This window comes from Dermacentor silvarum, chromosome 11, assembly GCF_013339745.2.
Source record: "Dermacentor silvarum isolate Dsil-2018 chromosome 11, BIME_Dsil_1.4, whole genome shotgun sequence".
Classification (NCBI taxonomy): domain Eukaryota; kingdom Metazoa; phylum Arthropoda; class Arachnida; order Ixodida; family Ixodidae; genus Dermacentor; species Dermacentor silvarum.
Genome location: NC_051164.1, coordinates 76,108,559 through 76,122,037, shown reverse-complemented (window position 1 = coordinate 76,122,037; position 13,479 = coordinate 76,108,559).

Below are 13,479 nucleotides of genomic sequence, written 5' to 3'. Positions count from 1 at the left end.
GCTGTGCCGCTCGAAGTGAATGAGTCACGTTGATGTTGCTAGAGGTCGACCCAACCGCCAAATGTGACGCATGCATACTCCGTGTCGTGTAGTGACCTCTTTAGATATCTGGCTCTGTTGTCTGCGACGCCAACGGCTGGTAGGCGAAATTTCGTAAGTGCAAATCACGGGAATCTTTGCACAATCATGGGGGGGTCAACACTGTTTTGGTGTGCGCGCCTATTTTCCTTCGTGCGCCTGGCGTGTGTGTGTGCGTGTGTCTTTGCGATTGTGGAGAGCCCTTTCAGGAAGAAGACTTTGACGTGTGTGGGGACTGTTTCGTGTAGCTGCCGCGATAAATGTGTCGGCAGTCACAATTACATGGTGTGTCCCGTTCACTGAAGGTGCGCTCACACGATGCTTGCTCTCATTTCCCGATCACCTATCCCGCTCTGATGCTTCCTCTTTGCCGTTACCCTTGTTCTGTCCGGGATGTCTGATGCCCCCTCTCCCCCTCCTTTGTTTCTTTGACACGATCGCCCTATTAAAGAATCGCCGTGTCTCACCCGTGGCATCTGTGTGTGTGTGTTTCTTCAACGTCACTGCTACACTCTCGTCAGGAAGCGTGACGCTTTATGGGCCGCTGTGATGATCTCACACTGGCTAGCGTGTTATGTGAAATTCCGTAAGCAGGCCTTCTCATCTAACCTGCCCTAACCAATATGACCGCGTTCCCGGTATACTATCACTGTTAGATCTTAGATGCTCGTTCTGAAAGCGTGGATTGTTGCGGAAAACGGAGGGTGGCAGGAATGACGTCACCAGCCCGCATGTTGGCACCTTGATTACGATTCTAGCCCGAAGGTCAGCCATCTTGGCTAGGTCAAGCGAAGTGTGGTGGAGAAGTGCACTTGGCAGGTTTTGCATACCGTCTTGACAAAAGTATCCAAACAGCTGTTGGCGTTGCCTTTGACAAGCGTTGGACCTCGTGTTCTCCCGGTTTTCCAGCGCCCCGAAGTGGATACCAGAAATATATGAGTCGAAATAAAGAATTTACGCTACCGAATGGTCAAAGGAACACTACCTGACACGAAGACAGCTGAAAGAAGAGGACATCGAAAGGTAGGACAGAATTGGCGCCTCTGCTGTGTGTATACAAAGACATTGAGCCAAGGCCGGTATTTGCAAAAAAAAAAAAAATCTTACGATAAAATTGTTTCGTATAAGAAAGTACTAGTCTGTCACAATGTTGGAAATGTCATTACTGATCGGGGCTGGCCAATGCAGACGGCTCTCACGAGCAAAAACTTTGATTGATTCGGCTTCACATCTAGTATAGAAAAATTTCCCTTTCCTTTCACCTTTCGCGGATTGCTCGCTCACCGCGGTGCCTTAGTTATCGTCGGCATTGGCCACCAGGAGCAACGAAATGCAGAGAAAATGATACAGAGAAAGAAAAGAATCGCTACAATATTGGCTCCGGCTTTTTACCATCTTACGCCCTCGTTGTGATCGGTGGATAGCAGTAAACTGCTGGTATAAAGAAGGTAATCGCATTACATTTACACGAGAAATAAACTGCAGTTAGAGGAACATTTTTTTTCGAAGGCGTGGTCTTCTTTGCTGAGAGTTTAAGATTGGATGTTTGTGGGGTCCTGGGTATCTGGTACTTTAGTTTTGTAAATCAGGTGATTTGAGAGGCCTTGTAGTGGACGTAGAATAACGAGAAAGGGCGTCCAGATTGAAGCATGAAACGAAAAAAAGACACACCAAGTAAGCTTAGAGATATGTACGGAACATTCATATAATGCAGAATTCACGAAATTCACACATTCGGAATTATACGTAAGCTGATCATATGCTTTGAATTTCAGATTCCTACATCAGTGTAATCAATAAGCAACCCCGTCTGCTCTATTAGACAGACAAAGGCGTACGGATACTTACTGGGGAAGTTTTTAAAACTGTTCGTTGTGGTCCCATACCATATTATATATATATATATATAGATATAATATATATATATCTATATATATATATATATACCACAGCTACTTCGAGTGTGCCGAGCTCGAAATCTGCTTGACGCTGTGCACGATTACCAACTTTGCAATCGATGATGAATAAGTAAAATGTGTTCTGTGTATCTCCCACGTGCACGCAATGGCAACTGTCTCCACTTTCCCTCTTTTTTATTCCCCTTTTGATTTTACTCCCAGACAGATCGAGGATCAAGACGGCACAGTTGGCGCGTTACCTGAGGCTCGCGCGCTATCCGAGCGCATGCGTCGCGTTAAATTTTTCGCAGCTTGTTGGAGTGAATTCTAGTTCACTATAGAGTGAATGTAAGTGGTCGTTGCTATGATTGGTGGATTTCATTTTGCAGGTTCGCCATGACGCGACCGAAGTCAAACCGTGGCGAAAATCCAGTCACGAACGGATTCCTTTCTAACGCTAACTTGGGGTTGCTTGTAAGATGCCCATAGTTTCATCGTGACACCACGTCCGCTGAATATAAGGACATGTACGACGCGTCGTTTCTCAGCTCTGGCATTAGTAATGCATGTTCTTAAAGCTTTGCAGCAAGAGAGCCGTTTATCAGAAACGAAATCATATAGAGGCTCTCAGGGAAAGTTGACAGTCAAAGAAATGAACACTTCCGTGGAACCCCTTTTGATAGATTGAAACCGGACGCAAAGCCAAGCTCTATGAGGGCGTCTCCAGGTGTGAGATGTATTAACGGTACGTCATCTTTGTTTAAATGAAACAATTACTGGCGCGTTTCTGATAATTTTTCTAGCTGCTCAGGCGAGCTTTTTGCGCAACAGCGCGCAAGGCTGAAGTAAACTACAGAATGGTGCACTTAAAAAAAAAAAGCTGTTATCATATTTTTACCGTCCAGTTCATCAGTCATTCAGATCATGTTCCCTTTCGCCCACTGTCACCCCAAGGAACTAATACAGTTCGGCGGGTTGGCCGAAGCACCCATGGTGAAACAGCGCGTCTGACTCAACTTTCTTATCCAGCTTTGCCGATCTCGGGGAATAAGGCCACCACTAGTACCCTGTACCAGGACCATCGCCAGGATCCTGTTGTAAAATGTTGGATGCTATGTCTTGCTGTCTAGAGCCAGCTAAACATTAGTGTGCAGTTTATTTCCGCGTACCTGTCTGTTTCAAGCTTATCATGAAATCTTGTGCCAACTCGCCAAGTTTACACGCCCTGCTCGGATCAAGCCAGTTACATCCTATTACATCGAGTCCCGTAGCACTGGGGGTGGTAGGTTGAGCCTTAGTGGCCACCTTCGCTGCGTGGTATAATACGAACATCAACGGACACTGCAGTTTGACTAAGCGAAATTACTTAGGGCAAGAATACGTACACCATCATGGGGCAATTTTTCGCAAAAGCATTTAAGTTATTTCGCGCATTACAGTATTCGTCGTCGGGCATTACTACAGCACTCCTGTCGTACGCATAGTATACTCCCAAGTTAGATCCTTGTTGCGGAGTCCCTTCAGCGCGCCCAGTACTCCAAAGATAGTGGACCATGAGGAGCACTGCCTGTTCCAAGTTATGAACCCTTGCAGCATACCAAAGGCTCCTAGAGGCACTGCGACGGCAAATCTGGTGGCGCGTCCGGGTGGCCTCAAAACCTTTGACAAATACTGTACAGTATACTTAGCCACACACATAGTGCACTTCTGGACAGGCTCCTCGCTCGTGACGCCGCGCAGCTACTGTAGGTACTGCACCTGCGCAAGTTGCATTTTCCGTCGCATCGTCTTTCGTGAATCGTAATCGTGCCTTTATCTCTGTGCTGTTCCATTTCCACTGCTTATTTTTGTCAAGCTTCGCACCGGTAACGTTGCCGCGTTTTATCGTGACAGTTCAAATATAAGATGTATTTTTTTTTGCAAGGTGTTATCGTGCAGTAGTTTAAAGTGAACGCGACAGTGCATTGCGGTAACTTTCCCTGTGTGGCCTGTCACTGCGTCGAGCTCCGGACCTCCGCAGCAGGCGAATTGCGAGTGCTGGCGTTGGTTCTTCTCCTCGCGTCTGAACACTGCGTCAACACTGATTTCGTGATCAACCGCAGAGGGAGCGCATCAAGAGTGGAAGCGACGGGCTTACACGGCGCCCACCGCAGTACGTTTTCGAATGAATTAAATCAATTCGACATAAAATCCTTTGGCCAGACTGCGTGAGACACAGCTCAGTCACTTGCGGTGTATACCTACGCAAGTGAAAAACGCGAGCTATACACATGGGTGGTGGTGCCGCGGTTGAGTGGGTATACAGCACCAAATTCGAAGCCTACAGGTTTCCCGTACAAACTTCGCTCGTGTCTTTCTCTTTCGGATGGACTGCCACTCTTCCGTACTCAGTACGGCTACTGCCCACAAAAAAAGTGCTATAAACAAAGAACATACCCTACATGCTATACATGCTACTGCCCACAAAGAACAAAGCTTTATTTAATGGTGACTCATCTCCGAGTCAATTTTGAGCGCAGCTGTTTAACTCTTATGAATTCGCGATGTATTGTAGCAAATAGTTTGATTCCGAAGGACAGGGTCCTCTCGGCGGCGGCGCTGAGCCCCTGCTCGGGCAGATCGTTGAGCAGCGGCGGCAGACGAAGTATTTCCACCGATTGCGTCACTCATTGTTCAGAAAGAAAGCGTGAGCACGGGGTCGCGTTGCTCGCGCGGAGCACATTCTCTAGCGGCGGCGGCGCAGGCGAAGTAGCGCATGCGCAGTGGGTCCGAAGCCCACGCCAGCGCTTTGTTTCCGTATATGGTATCGGTGGACGCAGCCGCCGCATGCCTGGTCGCCCCCATTGAGCACTTCTCGTGCGGCGCACCGCTTCCCTTCTCACCCTTTCGCCATACTCTCCTTCACCGCCTTCCTCCTCATGCTTCCGCTGCTCCCTCCTCCTCCGCTTTCGTCCTCGCGCTCCACTTCGCTGTCGCCGTCTTTCATCCCCCGTTGCGCTCCGCGTTTGCTCTGTCATCCTTCGCTGTGCTCGTTCGCTCGGATATGGCGAACGACGCCGACGCAGGAATGGGCGCCTAAGAGCTAAGCTGTAAAAGTGGCCTTCGAGAGGTAGGGACTTCAATGGAAACTGATGGGAACACGCCTGAAATAGCAATTGCCCTCTACGTGAGAAAAATAGCCCAGCTGTGTGCCGATTGCGAGGGATGGGCGATGTAGTGCGTCACACGGGGAAGAGACCAGTGAGCGCGGCTACTTGGCTCAGATGATGGTGCGATCTATAAAACTATAAAGCTATCTATAAAACTGGTAATTATTGCACAGCGCATGGCTCAACGTACAGAATAACGATTTTCAAACTGCCGTCACAGGCATGTGATTGTGCATGGTTGAAACATTATATACGTGTGACTAGTATAACGTGCATGTATGGGCAGACTCCTTTCGTTTTATACAGTCAAAAAGCCAGCAAATATTTAGAAGGTAAAGAAGCATTAATCGCAACGGGGTGCGCTTCACTGTCTTCTGCACGATTTCGACCTTTCTGCAACTTGAATGATTCCTGTGTGTACTTAGGGAAACTCCAGCGTCGGCTTGTGATTGCGTAAGGATTATTTTATTACTTAGAAATTTACTCCGACAGCTGACGCTCGTTTTGATGTATGTTCAATACGAGTTCGCATGCATTATCTGAAGGGGTTTTATTTTGCTCTCCCTGAAAAGATTTTCAAAGACCACGTCTTGCAGTATCGACCAATGAAGTCCGAGTCCACCTTTAGTAACAGAGGCTGTAGTGAGGATATATTCGGCGTCAGTTGCTCCAAAATACTTGCGATTGAATATGTTAGAAATCCCGACGATTTGTAGCCCAACTATTGCCTGAACAGTCCTCAGCGCTTTAACGTGCTAGCCTGTTCGTTTGCGTGTAAAGCGTACTATCGCGCTCACTACGAGCTATACTATGCCTCAGCTATGCCTCAGTACTGGGAAGAAGGTTCCGCAATTCTTGTTTCGAACATCACCCCTTCATGGCTGCTTTCGACCTCTCCCGCAATGTAGTCTGGTCAAAATTTTGCTCTCACGAAAACAACCGAGACAGACGGTGGCCGCCTGTCGTGTGTTAGGATTATCACAGATAAAAAAACAGCGCGAGTTCACAGCGATGTTTATATTTCGATTCTATAAGAAGAAAGAAAGGCAAATAGAGAGAAAGGGCAAGGCATCGAATGGTAATTCAAAAACCTGCGTGCCGACGATTTGAGGGGCAAAAAATCCAATGTGAAATTCTGAGGTGACGGCTGTTTTTACTTCCAGTAACATGAATGATAAGCGGCTCGCACAATAGGTGACCCAGTGGTCTGTTCCGGTCATTTTCGTGAGACAAAGATTTCCAAAAGCCTGGGAGAGAGGGCGAAAGCATCATGCAGGAGCAAAGTTCGAAACACGATCAGCGGAACCCTCTCCCCTTAAGTCATATGAACCCGGGGCCAATCGGCGCCGCTATCCACACTGGCAGAGCACACTTTGCGACGCGCTCGAGCAATGTAGCTCATATGGGCTGGTATTTTGTAGCGATGCCTTTCCGGTAATAATGCCTTTTCGCGCTTATCGCGCTTTGTCAGTGGTGGGAGCGACGGTCCGCTCGCGTTATCAACGGGATCAGCCGGCCGTGAGCGGTGTATGATAAGACTAGCATAGAATAAGTCATAAGGCATCGCTACAAAATCGCGGCCCTGGGCACGATAGTACAAAAAAAAAAGAAAGAAAAAGACAGGAGGAAAAACAGCTATTTCGAGGTTTAGCAGAAAACATCAGGCACGAAACATACATGTTCACCGCTTCATTAACATACCAGCGTGTAACGGCTGCACCAATTTTCATTAAAAACACATTCTCAAAAGTGTTTAATAATGGCCTAGAATATTCTTCAGGCACTCTCCACTTATGTTAAATATGGGCCAATTCGACAGGCCATATCAGAGCGTTCAGGCAGCTTCAGAAAAGTCGTTTAAAGCAGCCACTGAGAATCAGCGCGAGCATAAGAAGGTTAAAATGATCGTAATGAGGTCAGATTATCGCCGCTATATACCACCTTGCTTTATAGCAGTACAGCTTTTAGGCTCAACGACTTTTGTAGCACACCTAGAACGTCATAAAAAGGACCAGTAAAATGTCCGAAGCTGCAGTTCTTTCTTTCTTTGAACCCTTCGTGCGCCGCGGAAACAAGCAGCCTTTCAGCCAGTTGCAATACAACTGAAGCTCAGTTATCTCCCTCCTCTCCCCTCCCTGCCGGCTGAGCTCGCGATAGCTCGAGTTGCATGCTGGGAAGGGGAAGATTTTTCCGGCGGGAAAGCAAGATGGCAGCCAGCTTTGGCGCTGCGTTTTTCTTTCATCGTTTTACCGGTTTTACCTACCGTAACTTCGACGGACGCCGTCGGACGTGTAGGCGCATACACCCGTCTCGTGCCTTTGTGCGACCCACGACGCCCGGTGCAACTTGGGAGCTTCCGAAATCTGCACAAGCCGCTGGAAAAAAGAGAGACGTGGCTTGCGTGCTACGGGGCCGCTGCAAAGGCTTGTCGGCCTCATGCAGCGCTCGGCGTATACGACACGGACGAGTGTAGGATGAGATGCGACTATTGTGTCCAGTTGCCCCTAGTGCCCTTGGCAGAATCTACGCTATACTCATCAGAGACGTGTTTGCTGTGCTGTGCGGGCCTCTGCAACCGTTCTACAGGCTAGCGTCGGGCGAGGAACGACTACTGCGACCATTGCTCCAAGTGTCCATGGTAAGCAACAGTCGTTGTCAAACTATATACAGTTCGTAGCAGCTTTTGTTTATGGATCCACTTTTACGAAAATGCAAATTACAATATGCAAATTTTACGATGTGCATCGGAGCTTGCAGTATGATTAGCAGGTGCGAGTAGCTGGTTCTTGTTCGTACGGGAAGTTGCGGGGGATTCTTTGCAGGCATGGTCATACGACATTCTTCACTTCCGATAGATTAGTCGTTACTATATCTATTTTTGTGGACAAATGAATCGCCAAGATTGGAGCGTGCGGCCTCAGCATAACCAAGTGTCTGCCGTCAACTACAGTCATGAGTCGCCAGAGTCATCATGAGTACACCCACTTATTTGGGCGCACCCAGCTTCCATGCAGCGTACGAAGATGTGTGTAAGCGAACATCATTAAGTTTTCTATATTCCTTTCTGTACATTTTGTCTTCCTATGTATACGTTGTGTCCATCCGCCATTAGGGGAGAGCATGATCCCCTGTAATCGCTACCTGCTTCACTCAGATGGCAAATGTCAAACGAGTGATTATATCCTATCGAGGTAAATACGCCTTAATCCATTACCAATTGAATTCGCACTGTCAAAGGGAGTAGTGCCGTAATCACCCGCATAGCGCGACGTAGGTGGCTGCGGCGACTGCTGGGCGACGTGAGCCGAGTATGGAATAAAGTGTATCTCTAAACTGATTTAGTTTCCATCATCGTATCGCTACATCATGAAATGCGTAATCGCGGTTAGAAGAAATACAGTGAGTGTTAGGAAGCATCCGTTATGTAACGGTAGATTTCGTTTTGCATTCTTTTCACCCTTCGTCGTTGGCTTGGACGCCGAGATGCAGCCGTTATCGCGGTAACGGCCGTTTGGCGCGATGGATGGCAAGAGTGAAAAATAATACTTGTGAAGGAAAACCGCTAGCTTGTTCGACGTTGGCATGATCGGTTATGAATTGCTTATGTGGGGGATATTTGCGAGTAATGCCAAGGAGAGAAATCATGCAGTGTTCTGTTTTACAGGGCTCCCAACCTCAAGTTTGCCGTGAGACGCCAGCGCCACTCCTTCCAGCGGAGACCGGCGTCACCAGCTATCAGCGCGCGTGCAAAAGACAGCCGACCGCCGACCGCTGAATCAAGTAAGTCGCGATGTCAGTTTGTCGTTTTCCTGAATGATTGCTATCATTAGCAGTGGCGTTGTTGCTTCGCCTTGCAGCTGAGTCATGACAGTTTGGTCGTGACGACGAAAATATCGCGACAGCCCTACTTCGCCGTGTTTTGAGTGACGCATTCCGCGCGGCTGATTTGCGCGTGCGACGCACATTGTGCTTTCTCGGGTTTTTTTGACAGCGCGCGCGGGATGTTTGAACAAGTGTCTTGATCGGTAACGCTTCTGTGGTAGCAAGTTACAAGCAGTTGAGCGCTTTAGAACAGGCGTATGGTTAGGTACAGCCCATTTGTCTAAAGAACGCGGACCTTACTGCGTGACATCGTGACTCCGCGAGGTGTGTTGTGAGAGGAAGGCAGCGGTGGTTTGGTTTGAATCGTTTTGGCTTTCGGAATGACGGTGCAGAAGACAGCTTACGATCGCGATTGACTGGATCGGGATCGTGCAAAGTCATTGTCGGAAGTACCCGTGTGGAAGCACTCGATACGAATTGTACTCGACCACGATCCAAAGTGCAAGTGCCTGTGTGACAGGGGTATAAATTCGTCATGTGTTTTAGGTCCCCAGGGACGTTCACAGTCGTGTCGCGCGAGACGATGGTAAAAGCGTCTCTCTTGGTGTACTTGTGAGGCCACTTTCCATGCCAGTTTCTTCATGATGTTTTAGTCTTTGACGGATCCCTTGCCTCTTTCTTCGTTTTCATTTTTAATATGTTGATCGTATAACATCGTGACACACGCTGCACCTGCATGAAGCTGCCGCTGCGGTCGGCGCTCAGCGGTGGTGCACAGTTGAAGCTATGAGCCCCAGTTTCCCCTTTAGTAATGGGCCTCAGTTACACGCGAGAGCGCTCTCAACTGACTGCGCGACACGGATAAAATTTGGGCACACGAAAACGAACAAGCGCCACTTGACCTCTCTTTTTTTGAACTATCAACCCCGAAATATGTAGAATTTCACGGGCGGAAGTCTGCCATTCGTGTTTTCGGGGCTGTTGTTACCCTGAACGGCAGGCTTGTGCAAAAAATGCACGGGAGACACAATCTTGCAGCGTATACTCCCGTACACAACATGACGATGCTACCTCGTGCGCTGGGAACTTTTTCATTTGCTCACGGCGCGCGGTACATTCAGCATAGGGAGCATACATGCAACGCTGTTTACAGCGTTGCATATAGGCTCTTTAGTTCAGCAGCGTCCCTAGCGCCGCCTGGCCCAGGCGAAACTATCAGATGAACAAAGTACCCGACGCCTGGTGATCGCACTATAGAAATCGAGAACTAGCTGCCTCTGTTGTAAATGCAGCTGACCCCCTGCGGTCAATGACGATGCAGTGGAAGTATATTCCTAACACGAAGGAACGTGCAAGCACGTGTCGGGATGCGGCAGCGATGCATCGCTATGAACAAACTGGCAGCCATTGGGGTGGGTATTCGACGCTATGCCAGTCGGGGACACGCAATGTCTGGATTAAGGATGCGTATATAGTGTCACACACAGCGGAACGTCATGCCTCAGTATTGAGGTTTCTGCGAGTGAGTGATGTTTCTTGCATAGTATACATAAATTTGTCTCTCTCGCCAGCTATAAGTATATTTTACTTCATGTTGCCTGTGGGCTTCTTTTCATATTTTACGACAAGCTTGACAAATGTCATCACAAGCCTTTTTTCCGGATATAAACAGAACGTCGTTACTCTAGAGCGCTCACTACTAATATGCGATTGAACTTGGTATGATAATTACATGTATGCACAGCTTTTGTGAATCGCAGTCACAGTGGGATATCATCATAGAGACAGCGTTCGAAAGCGCTGAGTGCGGTACGCGAGAACACAATCATCGCCAGACGCATTGACATCACTGAACGCGATATCGAATGGGATGTAGCGCTCACCAGTGGCGTAGCCAGAAATTTTGTTCGGGGGGGGGGGGGGGGGGGGGGGGGGGGGGGGCTCAGGTTGCAGCGTGGCCTCCTCCTTATAGAATTTGTCGAGGGATAAAATACATGTATAATAACTGCATTGACAATGCCATTGTATATTAGATGCTGCAAACGAATTATTGATTACTACGCACTGTCAAGTAAAATATGTATTTTTTCATAAAAGAATATATTCGTATGTCCCAAACATTGTGGCAGAAATAACTGATATCAATGCTGCCGCGTTATTTTTGTCTATTTAATAAGTAAAGAAAATATCACACGAACTTTAGAACTATATCAGTTCGAAACCAGCAAAGCAGTGCGTGCAGCTGATATGAAAAACGTAAAGGCCATGAAATGAATAAGTTGAGGACACATATTTCGATCAATCTTTGTCATTCAACAACCTTGACGTAATAGTTCAGCGGAAACCCACTAGGTGGAGAGAAGTAATTAAAGGAATATTACGTCAATCAATATTACGCATTACTATTACGCCAAACACTTGCCTTTGCTTCGAGTTGTTGACAAATTCGACTTCGCCCTGCCAACTGCTAGCCGCCTGGTTAGCTCAGATGGTAGAGCGGCTTCCCCGGAAAGGCGGTGGTCCCGGGTTCGAGTCCCGGACCAGGACGAATTTTTCTTCAACTGCGAGGCTTTCTTTCGAGGAACCCGTATAGGTTTCTTTTGTAGCAATTGCTATAGTTCGGTGGATGTCTCATTTTTCCCTTTAATTCAACAACCTTGTTTCCATTTTTGCACATATGCAAGGCCAGGACAAAAACCTCAATGACGCTGTCCCTCGTTGCAATAGATTGCGCAGGAGCAGCTGTTACCAGTAGTGTATTGTAATTACACCGAGAATATACTCGCAACAGTGAGTACAAATAAAAAGTATGAGTTCTGCAAAATATACATTAGAAATGCGAAGATAGAATGGAGTATACAAATGCGAAGATACAACTCGCTAAAGGGCAAAAAAGAGTCGCTGGAAACAAAGTTCACGGCTTGTATACACAATACCTCGCAACAAGATATTAAAATATACGTCTAAGTCTCCAATAAATCTACGTATTTAAGCAAACGTCAGTGTATATAATGCGTCAAACAAGAGAAATAAACATGTTGCGCAGTCACAGATCGTAAACTTTGCGCACAGAAACACAGATGATCCAGGCAAGAACAAAACTATGATCGCAGAAATCGTGATATGTACTTGGGCCATGCGGTGGTCGTGACAGCGCCATGTGGGTAGAATAATAGAGGAATAATGCAGAAATCAGTACGAAAATGTGTAATTTAACTGTCTGCACAGCGGCAGCAATTATTCAGCACCCAAAATTAAAGGAGGGTATTGCTTAGTTTTAAAAAAGAAATAAAAGCAGGTAGCTAAAAAGTAAAGAAAAGGACAAATGAAAGCCACAGATGATGCGGCAAGTTGAACTACCCAATATCCGAGGGTGTTTTTGGCAAATGCCACGTGGGCCGGGCTTTCAATGAGCAAGGTCGGTCAAAATTGGTTATTGATGTCCTCGTAATTTTCGTATTCGCATGATAATTTTGATCATGATGCTAACTGCTAGCATAAACGGCTAAAATTTCTGTGTTTTTAAAAGCTAACGAACAGTCATACGTTTTCATAATTACGAGCTTATGGACCTGAAGGAACAGAGCTTTTTACTTGCATTGATTTTTGCTGCTTCGCTGTCTGTAGGACAAACTTCTCTCGGCGGGGAAGTTGAGCGAAGCGGTCAATGACTTCTGTCAATGCCGACGTCTCTGTGGGTGTATAGAAGCGCCAGTCTAACCATGCGTTCCACAGACATTGCAGAGCGCAAGTAGTTTTTTAGTAAACTCTTCTTAAAAATATTCTCTCTGCACTGCCAGTGGTCACTGGAAGGGTGACTAGAATCTGCAGCAGTTTGTACACATTTACATAGAACCTGCAGTCGCAATGAGAGAGGGCATCTATTCCGGCGCTAAAACCTAAAACACCCCCTCGATGTCGTTGGCATCCTTGTTTAGGTACCTTGCACAAACAGTAGGCTGTTCGATTCCAGCGATGTCCGTCGTTTCGTCAAGAAGTATGGAGAAGTAGCCTCTTTTGAAACTAGGCTTTCTTTGATAATTTCACCACAAATTTCTATAATTTGGTTTTGTGCATCTGGGCTTAAATACGAGGCATTACTGGGGCAACTTTCCAAATGGTTATTCAGATATGTATCTCCACAATCAGCTCGCATGCAAAGAAGTGCTCTGAAAATACCTCTATTTTCAGCGGGGGCTATGCTTAAATCCATAGGGCCACTGTCCCTGTGGCCACGGAGATCCAGACCTTGTCGCCCGCAAAACGAATTTCCTCAATAATAGGCCATTTACTTTCTTCTGTTTTCTCATATTTTACTTTGCCTGCCCTGGTCCAGCTGATTGATCACATTAGGCACGCTTCCTGAAAATGTTTGGAGAAAAATATCAGCTGCTAGCTCACAGTCACGGTGGTATTTAGTATTTTCGTGTGTGTGGAAGATTGCGAGCGCGTGCTTTCATTTCTGGAACGGCTTGGACACGAAGGCTCCAGTGCATGCATGTTGGCCCAAGTTTATAAGAGCATTAACCCCA